This window comes from Nyctibius grandis, chromosome 6 (assembly GCF_013368605.1).
Source record: "Nyctibius grandis isolate bNycGra1 chromosome 6, bNycGra1.pri, whole genome shotgun sequence".
In the NCBI taxonomy this organism is placed as follows: domain Eukaryota; kingdom Metazoa; phylum Chordata; class Aves; order Nyctibiiformes; family Nyctibiidae; genus Nyctibius; species Nyctibius grandis.
In genome coordinates this window covers 32,441,156-32,455,443 of record NC_090663.1, presented here as the reverse complement: position 1 = coordinate 32,455,443, position 14,288 = coordinate 32,441,156, and positions in this window count along the sequence as shown.

Below are 14,288 nucleotides of genomic sequence, written 5' to 3'. Positions count from 1 at the left end.
CATCTAGCGACCAGTGGCAATGTCCACATGATCTCTTGTAAAAAGGTGATGCCATATGGCAGGAAACCATTTATCTGGCTTCATTGCTGTAGGGAGTGAAAATTGACAGGACAATGCTATCTGCAGGGCTCACGGGGCTAGGTCAAATCCTGCTTACCTTACTTATGTAAATAGTTCCCCACATCTCAATGGCTCTGTGTTGTTACAAACTGTCCTGATTTGCACTTTGCAAACTGAGTGCAGAAATTGCTTCCAAATCTTCCAAATGGAGCTTTTCCCTTGAACAGAAAAAAGCTTTGTCCTGCCCCACTGAGTCGTCTACACTACCACAGAAACCCAGTAGTGTTTCACAGGGAGTTTTCTTTTGAAGTTTGGTTGTGTAAGACAGGAGCAAAACCTTCACTCCCAAGCATAATCCTGTAGTGTAAAATCAGCTTTATCTTTATTTATTTTGACATTCAAACCACTCTTTTTAATGAATATGTATAAGCTCTTAGGGATTTAGGTCTTCATCGCTTGGTGATTTGCCTAGTATTTCTCATAGTCCCCTATACAAGGGAACTATTTTTAAGAAACTGCGGTTTCAGCTTTGCTATTCCTTTACAATGGTTGGAGAGGGAAGGCTGGAGTGGGCAGGGGGGTGTTTAAACAAAATATTCAAGGGCGGTTTTACAGACTCAGTGGACTCCACAACCAGGAACTCAAACCTCTTGATTTAGTGCCAAGTCTTCCTCTCAGATCTGTCTGAAATGACTTAGAGCTGGTGCAGGTCAGGTCTGAGCTTCGGCAAGAGCTGTCCTGTGTTACTCCTAGGGAGACCCCACTATGCTGCACCTGCCTTTGAAAAACGGAAGATCTGCATAGTGAAGAAGCACTAAAAACATTAAAGGAGGGTGCAATGATTAGGAAATTATCCTTGAGCACAGGCTCCACGTGTGCAATAACCTTCTCTGCTGCAGTCTTCCTGTGCAGCTGCGGCTGAACCCCTGGGACTGCAGTCTGTAAAGGATGTGGGGCTCTACAATGTAATGTGGTCACCACCCCAACACCCAGGAGTGCGGTGCTACCCCCCTGGGCACCCCAGCTTTCACCACCGCACTTCTACCAGTGCCCACAGCACTCCTTCTGCAAGTGCCTGGAAGGGTCCCAGTCCTGGCAGCGCCATGATGCCCACGTCTCACCCATGAGTGACCTGCAGTCACTTTCTTCCATTGCCTGACACTGTTGAAGCCCAATTCCTTAATTCCCCCTTGCACCAGATGACCCTGACTGGGGACAGAAAGGGAGAGCTCATGAATAGTCTTGGATTCGGGAAAAGAGATGTGAGATAGAAATTGGTTTTGAAATGTTTTTCTTAGCTGTTTAAGTATGCAAACACTTCTTCTGAATAAGATGCAAAATATTATCATAAGATGGAGCAATTCAGATGTGCTCATCTGGAATTAAATGCAATCTTGATTTGTTAATTTTGGCACTTGTGAGTGTGTGTGAAGCTGGAAGAGGAGGGATTCCTGCAGATCTGTGTATTGGCCTGGCAGGAGACTAAAGAAATTGAAAGAGCATAAAACCTGGGATGGGATTTGGTCTGCCTAAATCTCACACTGATCTCACTTTCTTGGACTTGCTAATCTCTCTGCTGAAGCCAGAAATTATAAGCATTGTGTTAACAACCCACACCCACACTTTTAGGCCTGTCCCCCTTTCTGCAATAATCAAATTGCTGGAGAACCATGAAAAAATGGGGTCAGTGTCTCCCCCAGTTTGAAGGAGCCCCTCTGCCTGCATCCGACTGGGCTGCGCAGCCATCCATCTGCCTACCGAGCAGCTGGGGTGAGTGCAGCCCGCAGCGGCCCTTCAAGGCTGAGTCCTCTTCCTCCAGGCAGGGGGTTCTCCCAGCTTGTGCTTCCCCTCTCGGGGGCACCTGGCAGAGGGATGGACACCAAAGCTGGCCTGATCAGATCACCCTTTGGGCAGGTGTGCTCTCCCTGTACAGGTGAGAGGTCCGGTTCACTGGACGGGGTCTGCTTCTGGAGGTTGTCAGAGACACCTTTCTCCTGCCATGGCCTCTATAGTGAATTTAAGAGCTTGCTTTCAGAGGACTACATCACCCCCTCCTTCTTCATACATACAATTTAAGTGAAGTAACTATCCACATTTGGAGGACTTGATTTTATCACCATGTAGGTAAGTTAGGCACCTAAATTAGGCAACAAACAAGCTAAAACACGGTAATGATTCCATCTTTTCCAGCAGGTGAAGATGTGCCGCACAGAGTCCTTTGATCTCGATAGGTCTCCCCTTTGTCTCCCCTTTGTCTCCCCTGGGCTTCCAGTTGCATCCCTGACACATGGCATGGCTTTGAGGGAAGGCTAGGAACGGGTTAGAGCAACTACACCCCTTGATCTCCTATCTACTGAAATGAAGAAAGTTAGCACAAGTTTGTTCCACACATTGATTTACCTGCATGGATGGGGCTCAGGATTTATATTTTGGAGGTCAACTTGTTAGTGACATATATTTCCAAGTATCCATAAATCCACACTTACATGTAGGAGGAATATTACTGTCATAATTTGGCACTGGTTTCCACATCAGTTTAATCTTCTGTGTTCATAATGATAAAGTCTAACATTTTTCAGGTCTTAAAAATTAGGCTCCAGATTAAAACATATTCCTTCTCTATGGCTTTGTCTGCATAATATAATGCTCTTAAAGTGGACACTAAGGGCTTGACTGAGTTTCCTATGCTCAGGTATAAGGTGTCATTTGAAATGCCCTGGGGTACCCAGGGCATCCCCATGGGTGGACAGCTATGACACATGGTCTTCAAAAGACCTACCCCTTCCTGGAGGAGGCTATCAGGATACCCCAGGGCATCTCCAGAGGTACTAAATGCAATTTATGGACAGCTGAGTCAAGCCTGCACCAACTTAATCTGTGTCCTCTCTGCTACAGTTTTAATTGGTTGCTGTAAAGACTTGGAAAGCTTTGGCTCCTGAGTCACCCAGCTCCCTAACCGCTTGTTTTATAAAAAGCAATTTAAAATAGAATACAGAATGGTAGCAATTGAGAGCTTTTACTGCTAATATTTTGGCTTAATTAAGTTACTCTGCAGAAAGGTCTATCATGGCTTGTTTTTCTAGAAAAATGCTATGAATAATGGAGGAAAAATGTATTCAAAGGGGTGAAATTTCTAAATGATAATTTATGTCATTTTCATTATGCTTTGTAACTCTTTGAAAAAAGTTCCATTGTTTGGTGTTATCAGGAATTTCAGTGGGAACTCCCTAGAGAAAGGTGCAGTTGGCTCACTAAAAAGCTTTTCATTTAAAACATTGTTGTAGATGGGACCGTACATGAGATAAGAAGGAGGGGGCGGTTAAGAGGAAACAATAAAATGTGCCAAAATGTCCTGAAATTATGGTGCTGAGTCGATATTATTTTTTTCATTTCCTTTTTTTTTTTCCTCCTGCATTGTCACATGAAGAACATGGCTCATATTTTCATATTTTCATCAAGTGGACAATACAGCTTCAAAGCTCTGGGAGGGAGAGGAAGTCTTTCTTCCAAACTTTTCAGAACCTATGATCTGTCAGTAAAAGCAAATATGTTTATAGTAGAGTAATTAGTTGAAATTTTATTTACTGCAGAGACTTGTACTTTAGTTGCTTACTGGTAATTCCTTCTTTGGAGTCCATACCCTGTGGAGCAACAAGAGTTTTCAGACTGGCAGAGGATGTTTCTCATTTTAGGGAAAAAAAGTATGTACAATGAGCAATACCTCTTCTGACCCAAACTGTTGGTCTGCGTTGTGGTGGTTTTGGTTGGTCCGTCCTTTCTATCATTTTTTTTAGACACCCATTTAGACATAAGCAGCTCATCCCCACTGCCCCAAACAAAACAAAACAGAACAAAAAAATCTCAGCATTTTCCTTCTTCATTTTCAGCTCTCAGTCAGACTCTGTAACCATGCAGCTCAATCCCAGTCCTTGCAGGTAACTTACATTTTAAGAGATGGTTTCTATTTTTAACCCATCCTGTTCCTTCAAGAGCCTAAATATTTTATGCATTTACCCTCTGTAAAGGAGAGGGGATCTTATGGCCCTCATCTTCAGTTTGATTTTGTCCAAGTCTCAGCATATCTGTGTGTTACAGAGCTGAAGGGATAAAAAGAGCTTGTGTTATAAATTCCCCATTTAATGTATTCTTCAATGTATTAATCTTTTGCATTGAAATTTTCAGTTCTTTCTTTGTTTCTGTTCAAGAGACTCTGCTCTTCCCTCTTGCTGCCTGAAAGACTGAAGCTTAAATGCAGTGATATCAAGGTAATGTCATGCTGATAACTCAGAGAAAAAACCCTGTGGAGTTTTCAAATTATGGCAGGCTTTGTATAGTTTTACAGAAAAAAAATGCAAGCAAACTACTAGTCTTTGCATTTCTGCAGTGAGAGAAGCACTTCAGGATTCTCCATCATACTTGCTCCCAGACTTCTAAAAGTTAGAGCAATACAGTTTTATTTGCTTGGTACTACTAGCTAGTTACTTGCTATTTCTTGTTGCAGATGTCAGCCCTTTGAATTGATATTGCTCATGCTGGTTGTCTGCTTCAGGGTACTTTTAAAAAAATGGTGTGGTAGAAACAGTTCAGTTGTTTTCAAGGCTAAGAAATAAGAATATTCTGCTTTCCAATCTTAAAATGGGGTGTTTTGTTTGGAAAGCCATTGCTCCTAACTTAATTAAATATAAGATGTGTATTGGTCCTGCAATAATCTGCACATTTTTTTCAAATTATAAGTCTTTCGAAAAGTAGCCACGATATGAATATTTGATCTAGGTTTTATTGCCAAGATCTCGGAAGAGTCTTTCCTTGCTGAACTACCTCTGCTTCAGCTCTTGCCATACACCACCTCCAGTCAGCACCTGTGTCACTTGACAGCAGGAAGCCAGGGCAGAGACTGTGCCCAGTGTATTGACTGCCAGCTCCTGAGTTTTAGGGAGTAAAACACAGCAGTCTGAAGAAGTGGAAAACCACTGTTCCCTGTTAAGGCCAAGATTATCCCTCCTTGCCTGTGGACTCCGTCCTTCTGAATAAGAAAAGGAATTTAGCACTGACTTCGTGTCTCACTGCTCACACGGATTAAGTAGTGCTTAGAGATGTCACCAAATCAGACAGAGGGAATTAATATTTGTTCATCACAAGATTCTCTGGTAGAGAATAGAATTTCATTCCTCGGCTTTGCATTAAGATGGATGTCCACTGTACAGGTTATGCTATTCCTGAGTAAAACAAATCTTCCCTCCCCAGAGGTTAATATTCTTGGGGCTTTGTTTCAAAAGCTTTACTTTTCCAGTATTGGTAACACTGCTTCTTTCTTAATCTCAAGAAGATAAATGTAAATGGGAAGGTCAAAGATCACCGGAAAATGCGAATTGAAAAAACATGCTTTTCTTTCCCAAATTGCCATTTTTGATCTCCTTTCTCAGGGTTTCTTTTCCCCAGCTGTTTCTTGAAACAGCCCTCGTCTACATCAAAGACAGCTTCCTTGGGCATTGCTCCTGAGAGAACTCAAAATATTTCTTTTGCAATTTCTTTGAGTTAAAATCGGTGAGAGAGAGAGAAAATGCCAAATGGGAGAGACAAAACTGGCGTTCAACCAGTGTACATGCCACAGTCTAACAACGGTCAAATACTAGGGGTAAGTAGGAAAAACAGGAAGGGAAACAAATTCACTTTCATTAGGAAAACTGCAGGATTTCACCTGTAATACTATCTTCTTCCCCTGTGTTTGTGTAACTAACAGGCTCCATGTGAGCAAACAGCCCAGCCGATACCTCTCTTGTCGGGTGTTCGCAGTGAGGCTTTTTCTCCCTAAGTACACATCTTACATGCTAATTGATTCCACCTTTGGAGAACGGCAGGATTTCACGACACGGTGTGTCTTCAGTGCGTGTCTACGGCACGCTGCAGGGACCCGCAAATAGCAGGGAGGAATTTTTGGAGTGCATCTAATGGCCTTTGCTTGTCGTTAAGCTGATAAGTGTAAAAACCACTCTCCAGACTACTTCTGACACTTTATGTTTTTCACACAGTACTTCTGTAATATAATCATCCCTGCATCATGACCCTGCAGACACAGCCTGGACGTCTAAGCTACAAGGCAGATCCCCTGCTCGAATGAACCTCTGTGGCTTTATGTTAGCTGAAGGGGTTTGTGCTGCTACAGGGTAATGCTCTGTCTGACCGCATTTGTATTCCATAAAATATTTTCTAAAAATATTAAATAGTGACAGCTGGAAGAGGGGATTTTATGTAGGACTAAAAGAATGAGAAAATCTACCGTTTATGATAAAGATGCACCTCAAATGCCTTGATTTCATGGGGCATTGAGCATATTTTTTACCAGATTAAGAGAGAGATCCCTCATGTCCTACTTCTGATTGAACTTAAATGCCAGTACACCAGCTCTCCTCTGCTGGAATCTGCTTTATGACTTGATTGCAGTAATGCTAAGACAAACTATCTCTGTCTCCATCTGACAGTGAATGCCATCCTGAATATGGAGCACGGAGCTGGGCATTCAGTGGCTAGGACAGCCCTAGCAGCCTGTGGTGAGTGCGCTAGAGATCCAAGCAACATAAGTTGCACAGGTCCAAAGGAAAAGCTAATTTGGGGGTCAGCAATATTGACCTTGGGATCTGTTCAGTTGCCTCTTTAAAATGAGAAAGAGAAAAGCAGATGGAGCACAAGATCTGGAGAGAAGTAGTAGACTGATTGATAGGAAAACAGAGCAAATGTATTGCCATTTACTTGAAGTTTCTTTCTCTGGTTTTATTCCACCACTGGTGGCAGGCATTACAACATGGGTGGAGTTGTACTGGCCATACTTTCAGTGACTTTTCTCTGGAGATGCCTCCAGCAGCTCTAGTTCAGGCAGGGGGTCATGCCGGCATGGGGATGTGAGCTGAGAAGAGAGGCAGGTCTGTGGTGCCTGGGGAGTCAGCGGGGTGAGGAATGAGCTACGGCTGAGCAAGGAGTGAGCAAGGAGTGAGCAAGGAGTGAGGAAGGAGCAAGATCTCCCTGACATGCTCTCAGGGCTGGGTACTCCTGGGCTTCTTCCTTCCTCATTCGCTGCACAGGCAGGTGTCTCCTGGAAAAGACTTTTGGATTTTTTCCTTCTCTTGTCACACCTTTCTGCAATAATATCTAAGAGTTTAACAGAAGAAAATATTAATTGTACTAACTTTGTTCTGAAATAACCCCCCTGTCTCCAATCTTTTTTTGAATTACCTAAATGCCATGCTGTGTGCCACTCTATGCTCTTTTTTGCAGTACCTGTTCTCCCTGGACTATCAGTCGGTCATATCATAACCCAATATGATTTTTGATCCTTTTTAAGTGGTGGCTGGATTCTAAATTACAAGATGTTCCTTTACATTTTGCTTGCCAGTAGTTTTCTGTTAAGTGCCAGCTTCCAGATTTCTCGCAAAATTCAACTAATACTGAATACTTCTTCCCTGCTTATTAACAAATCCAGAAAATGTGGCGAAGTCTCAGCTGTAAATGATACTGTTATTAGCAATGCACTGCTCAAGGTGGTGAACTCGGGAGAGGGATTCTCTTTCTGTTATTTGTTTGTATAGTACCTAGCCGAAGGAGGATTTAATCCCTGCTTGGACCCTTTACACACTATCACATTAGAAGCAGTAGTTCAATTGCTTACTCAGCCTGAACTTCTCGTTATCTGTTGCAAATTGTCAGACATTGTTCAGTGTCTTATTAACTACACCCATTAGGTCTGTATTTAATTAGCATGTGTGCTTTCTGACATAATTACAGTAACGCTAAGCTCAACTATTTCTCCATCCAGCAACGTATTCCACACTGAGCACAAAGCATAGAGCTGGGCGTTCACTTCTGATAGCTGTAGGCAATGTGTGATTGCCTGTGGTTGTCGGTGTCCCATACAGTGCATGCACCTGTGTGCCGATCAGGCGTTGGCTTCTGAAATCTTGAACTTTAGAAAAAAATCAAAACAGACCTTGTGTGAACGGTGCTACTGGTCCATCAGCAGTCTTCAACCTGTGTCTGCTACGTAAGGATTATTCTTTCCTCAGCGATAGGATAATTCAATTGCTTTTCATGGTACTTTTCCTTCCTCAAGCATTATTTTCGTATTTGTGAATTGATAGACTAGGGATCTGCATCGCTTATGGGAGAGCTTATTTTCCTTGCAGCTTTTAATGACAGTTTATTTTGTCCCTAACAATGGAGATAAGATTCTGTGATCTTGTTCAGCTGTACCACGCTCCACATCTTCTTGCAAAGGAAAGAGCTAATTCTTTTCCAGAAATCTCCAAAACAGTGTGAGCAGCCTGAAGGTCAAACTTACGGCATGATACATGAAAACCAGAGTGCTAGGATCGTGCAAGTAAAAATAGCTCAAAAATGGTGATAGAGCACTGGTTAAAATACAAGATTGTGTGAAAGATGACATTTAACTTCTCATTGAGGTCACCTTGAAGTGGATGTGACGTCATCTTTTACGTCATCTCCACTATGAGATTGCTTGAGTTTCTAAATGAGACCACTTATGACCCATCTAAAGATCAATGTGTGATTATGTTTTTACCTCCAGATTTCGCATGTTCATAATTCTGATACTGTTTCACCATCTTACTCTATGTTTGACTGATTTTGAAGGGCTCGTAGAAGTCTGAAATAAGTATATCTAAAGATTACGCTTACTCTGCTGTGTCTCACTGTTTGTTGCACAAGCAAGTATAGTTTTTAATATTCATCACAGCACTGAGAAATAATGATGTACAATAAATACAAGGAAAATCCATCTGGAAAACTACAACTACCAAGATTAGAATGAAAATCAGAAGTTAAAAGTGAACTAATTCAGTTAAGCAAAAATGGAACTGTTTTGTTTTTCTGGAATATCACATTCTAAAGCTCATTTATGTTAAAGAAGAGAGGAAGATTTGTTAATGTGCTTTTTGTCTTTAAAATATTACCACTGAGACTGTAAATCTCATTCTCTACAAGTATTTGAGTGGATCAAAAGAGAGAGCAGTGAAGAACAGAAACACAAGTATGTGCTGAATTAACCTTTTTTTTTTTAATTATAAAAGTTATAGCTCTGTGCTGCTAGCAATGCTAAATTTCCCATTGGAGACCTTTGGTATTGATACATTCTTAAGGAGGTAAAACCTCTTATTTTTCATATAGCACCAAATGTTTTATTTGTATTTAAAGCAGTTCTCCTTTGTTATACTTGGTTTAAGCAATTTTTCAATTTTTCCCTGTGTGGCTAACCAGGCACTTGAACAAGTTGGCCAGAAAGGCCACGAAATCTCTGTCCTCAAAGATATTAAAAACTCGACTAGGCAAGGCCCTGAGCAACCTGATCTAACCTTTATGATAAATCTAACTTAGAAGCTGACCCTTCTTTGAGCGGGGGACTAGACGATCTCCAGAGGTCTCTTCTAACTTAAATTGTTCAATGTTTCTATGCTTCTATGGGCTAGTTTTAACACTAACAACAAAATATTGAAAGTAGATCAACAACTGTGCTGTCAAACAAAGTATATTTGCATTCGGAAAAAAGGAAGAGACTTCTTCCTAAATTTTGTGATCATTGGAGGCAATTACTCTTTTCTTGCCTTCCTTCAGCCTTTGGAATGACTTTCAAGTTGGGATATGTTTTGTATTTGTCCACAGCATGACGGACACTCAAGGGATCTGGAAATGCTCTCAGCTGTACACAAAAGGAAAATATTCTAAATATAGACTCTTGCATAGTTAAGCTCTTCCTGCTGGGCTTAAATTAATCTTGTTTTAAAAAGAGAAGGATCCTGTACACTTCCCATCATCAGATCCAAGCATAAGTGCAGTTTACATAAAATGCAAAAGAGCAGAAATCCCAGTGGAGATTGGAGCATTTTCTTGAGAAAAGATTGCCAGTTTCTAATCCAAAATGAGTATGACACAGAGATGAATTGGTATTGTTAAGCAGCCAATGGCACTTAACAGCAACCTTGATGGTTGCCAATATAAGCATCTGGGTAGAAAAAATATAGACATTTCTGAACGTGGATTTGACATCAAACTATATGCTGGGGTGTATGTTTTCCACAATAGGCAGCAAGTTGCAAAATGCTGGCAGGCAAACACCCTCTCCGTGGAGCCTCATGAGGTAGCAGCCAGCACGTGGAGCAGGATACAAGACCTCTCCTTACTTTTTCACTCTCTTTTTTTTTTTTTTTTTTTTGTTACTCATCATGTAGAACTGTCTAAAGCTCAATGTTTCTAGTCCCTGGGCTGAGCTGAGAAGTCTGAATCGGCCTCAGCTGCTGTGGTGGGCTCCATGGTCCTCATGGGGTACCCCCGCATCACGGTGCTCTGACACCTAGTGGCCATGAAGCAAAAAATAGAGGGTATTTTTGAGCTCTACAGCATGTATTGAACCACCCAGTTATGTCAGTAAATTGTTCCCCAAAGAAAAATGGCATAAAGCCTTCATTTAATGAGCTGCAGAGCATAGCTGACCAGACTTCAGGCACACGAACGTTTCCCTTGAGCAAGACATGTCATTAGGTATTTTTAAAGACAAATTCCCTGTTCAATGGGAAACATTGTCCCTGTGGAATATGATGAGGGAACAGGAGGAAGCTTCACAAAAAGAAAATCCCTGAGTAAAGTTCATTCTATATTGTGCTGTGACACGTGGGTTTTGGGACCAGCTGCTGGCTGGGGTTGAAGACAGAACAAAGCCATGTGAGAAAAGCCTATTTCCTTTGCACTTTCCAAGATAAAAGTCTATATCTCTGCTGGGTAAACACAAAGTCATAGCTCTCTGTAGAATTACGTGGTAAAAAAGGAGTCACTCTACGTGGGCACAAGTAAAGAGCTTGAATTCCCAACCCTGGAAAGCTGATGTTCACCATCCACCTCGGATTATCACAGTGAGCACTGAGCTTTTTCATGTTCCAAAAAGACACTGAATTATATGCTATGGACTCTTCATTTTGCCAAATCCATGATGAATGAGTCCAACTGAGGAAAGCCTCCTGCTAATCTGGTCTTCTCCCACCCAATGCCGTGCTATGGCTTAAATGCTTAAATCTGAGGCACATTTAACACATGCAGAGGCTTTGTGCTGTGAAACGATCCTTTCTAGCTCTGCTGAAATTTTAGGAGTCACTAGGAGGCATCTAGCTCCATTTTAGGAGGCACTAGATAAGAAAAGTCTCATTCTCAGCTGTCTTTTTGCATTCCCAGATACTTTGCAAGTGAAGGTACTTTTTCAAGTATAACCTGATATAAGTCGGTCTCTTCTACTCACTAGGTTAGAAAGTCATCCACCTCTGTGTTATGTGGATGATAAAATTTCACATTTAGTACTCACATGTATGTTTTCTATGAAGAAGGCAGATAAAACAGGGATGCATCCCAAAGAACCATGAACTCCTTTACTGGCTCTGTGCAGAATGAGGAGGTAATAAGAAACTTTATTATTGGGCAGAAACCTGTTAAATGGGGTGTTGCTAAGAATTGTTTCATAGGATCACATAGATATTCCTGATGGCTTTAGACCAGCTTTCTTCCAGACACTTTCTCCTACTCCTCTCCCTTAGCAAGTGCTGGGTTGGAGAGTGGTATCAGTTTTTCTCATTTTCTGGAGATTCCCCATTGTTGCTGTCAGTCAAATCACCAACCATTTCTTCAACCCAAAGAAAAAAGAAACAACAGATACAGCTTAACTTAAATTCATATTATATGGAGTTTTAAAATGAATTATTATGTTTTAAAACAGATGTGTCTATTTTTTTTCCTTCTTTCCTCTTCTGTTTTTTATGTGAGAGAGAACAAAAAAGTAGCATTTGTCCTTTTCCATTCACTGCAATTCTTGAGTCTCTGTTGCGCTGGATTTCATCTTCACCTCATGATCCCCACAGGTGATCCCTTTGCTACAGTTCCTCCTTTCTTTTCTGCCCTGATAAAATTAGGCTTTTATCCTCTTCTGAGCTGACACCTTTTAAATATTCTTTGGAGATGCTTCTGTACTGCCACCAACCTTTCCTCTGCCAAGTGTATCATCCAGCTCTCTTTTCAGACGTTGTTGAAGGGTTTGTTGTGATTTCTCTCATCAGCCTCTGTACTTGCTCAGCAGTTATTTTCTTGAAAAAATCTCATCTCATATCAAAGTAAGAAACATTAAAATGATCAAACAGTTCACTGTTCTGCTGCTGCTATTCAGGTGTGTAGATCTGAAGGCCTTTTCTCGCAGAGCTGGGTGTGCACCACTGCTCTTGTTTTGCAGCCAGGGAGCATGAGGCAGTGAGTTGTGTGTCCGAGCACGCATGGAGGTGAGATCCCTGAGCTGCAGTCCTGTGCCCTGACCACTCTCCGTCCCCAGCCTGCCCCAAGCTAGCTTGCCCTGCTTCTGGGGCAATGAAAAATAAAAAAAAAGAAGTTGTGAAAACTGTTTTCCTTGAACCTGCTCTCTCTGGTTTAAGAAATGAGTGAAGGTCAACCACTGCAAGGTTATGTCAATGACAGCAGTGTAACAGCTGCTCTGCAGGAGCTGCTGATGCTCATGCTCTGCCTCTTCAGTAAACAGGAGTAACTTGCTCCTTTTCAGAGTTACCACAAGGACAGCATAATCCTGCAGTGAGGTAGGTCGATACCCTGCCTTGGCAGTGCTTTAGAGTTAAATTTGCTTTCTCTATGTCACACCTTGCTTGGGAGTGCACACATACTCTCAGTATGGGGCTGGCAATAGTTAAGACATGTAGAAAATTTTCTGCCTCAGGAAAATCTACTGGTGAAAATTATATGCTTAAAAAAATACTGGACTTGTCCTTTATGAAAAATGCCAATCATTATTTAACATTGGGACCAAATGGCAAGAAGGCGAGGGGAACGTCCAGTCCAGCTACCTGCCAGAGCTGCAATATCTGCAACAGCTCTTCCTTGTGGAAACAGCTGAAATAGTTTATCTAGGACAACTTCTCTTCCTCACAACAGCTGATTGTATGGTCTATAATTCCTTTCTGGATATGCGAAAGGTTTTCATGCCTGACTAGTTCAAGGTCAGTGGATGTTAAATCTCATTGAGAGGGTGAAAGAGAAGCTTTGTGCAATTTTATCTTGCCTACTATCTTGCTGCTCATTTTTCATTGATCTCCGTTCTGCGTGGCAGCACCTCTCAGTACCTGACAGGGAGCTGAGAGCTCGGGGAGCTGATCCAAGGTCTGAACCCAAGCTGTCTCCTCTATAATCCTGGTGGCCCACTGGATTCTGTTGGATAATGGGAGTAATGTTAACTCACTTTCAGCTGGGAGACCAATGCAATTAATTTTTGTGATAGTCTCAGCAAAGATGATATGGACAGATCTGAAGTAAATCAGAGTTGCACAATGCACAGAGTTAATGTATACAGTATCATCACTGTGGTTCTCCAAAGTTATCCCATTCACCTAGAATAAACATTTACATCCGAGCAAATAAAGTGTATAATGATGCTAATAATAAATAAATAAAAGGCAGCAGGGTTCTGGGCTCTTTAACTTCTATTACAAAGGCTCATTTGAAGTGTATCTCCAAATAAAGATCAATGCACCTAACAAAATCGCATCCAGAATCTAAAAGCTGATTATCTGTCTGATTTCAGTGAAAGAAAACTCCTCCTGCTAAGCCTTCGTGGAAGCTGCACCCACAAAAACAGAGCTAATTTGAGTGTGCTTTGCCTGGCTCATACAGAGAGACATTTGCTGCAAGCTGCTCCCAGTTAGTCTTCAAGGCACTTCTTTCCATTGCTGAGACATCTTCAGAAAGCGTTTTTAGGTAATAATGCCACTTTCTTGCTTGTTTTTAATTGTGACAGTCCTTCTGTTACAATGCTTACGGACTTCATACAGTCCATACTCTGGCACTGAATATCAATTTCAAGTCTTTCAAAGATTCGTAGTTGTTGGAGCCAAAAGATCCTGATGACTTTTAAGCTCTGTCTTGCTTTACGCAATGCAGCCATGAAACTGGCTGTAGTGACAGGGTTAGAAAACCCTAGAAATTATAATTCTAGCACACTGTGTCTTTACTGAGCACTCCCTCACTCACTTCAACCTGACATTTATGCAGACAGAGGTATTATCTTACTCAGCATCTAGGCATGTATTTTATTACCCAAAACCACAGGTGATGCTTTAATTTTAAAGGAATTAAAGCTGTGTGTTACTTTCCCAAGTATCCATTAGCATGTGTAATAGAGCATTAGCAAT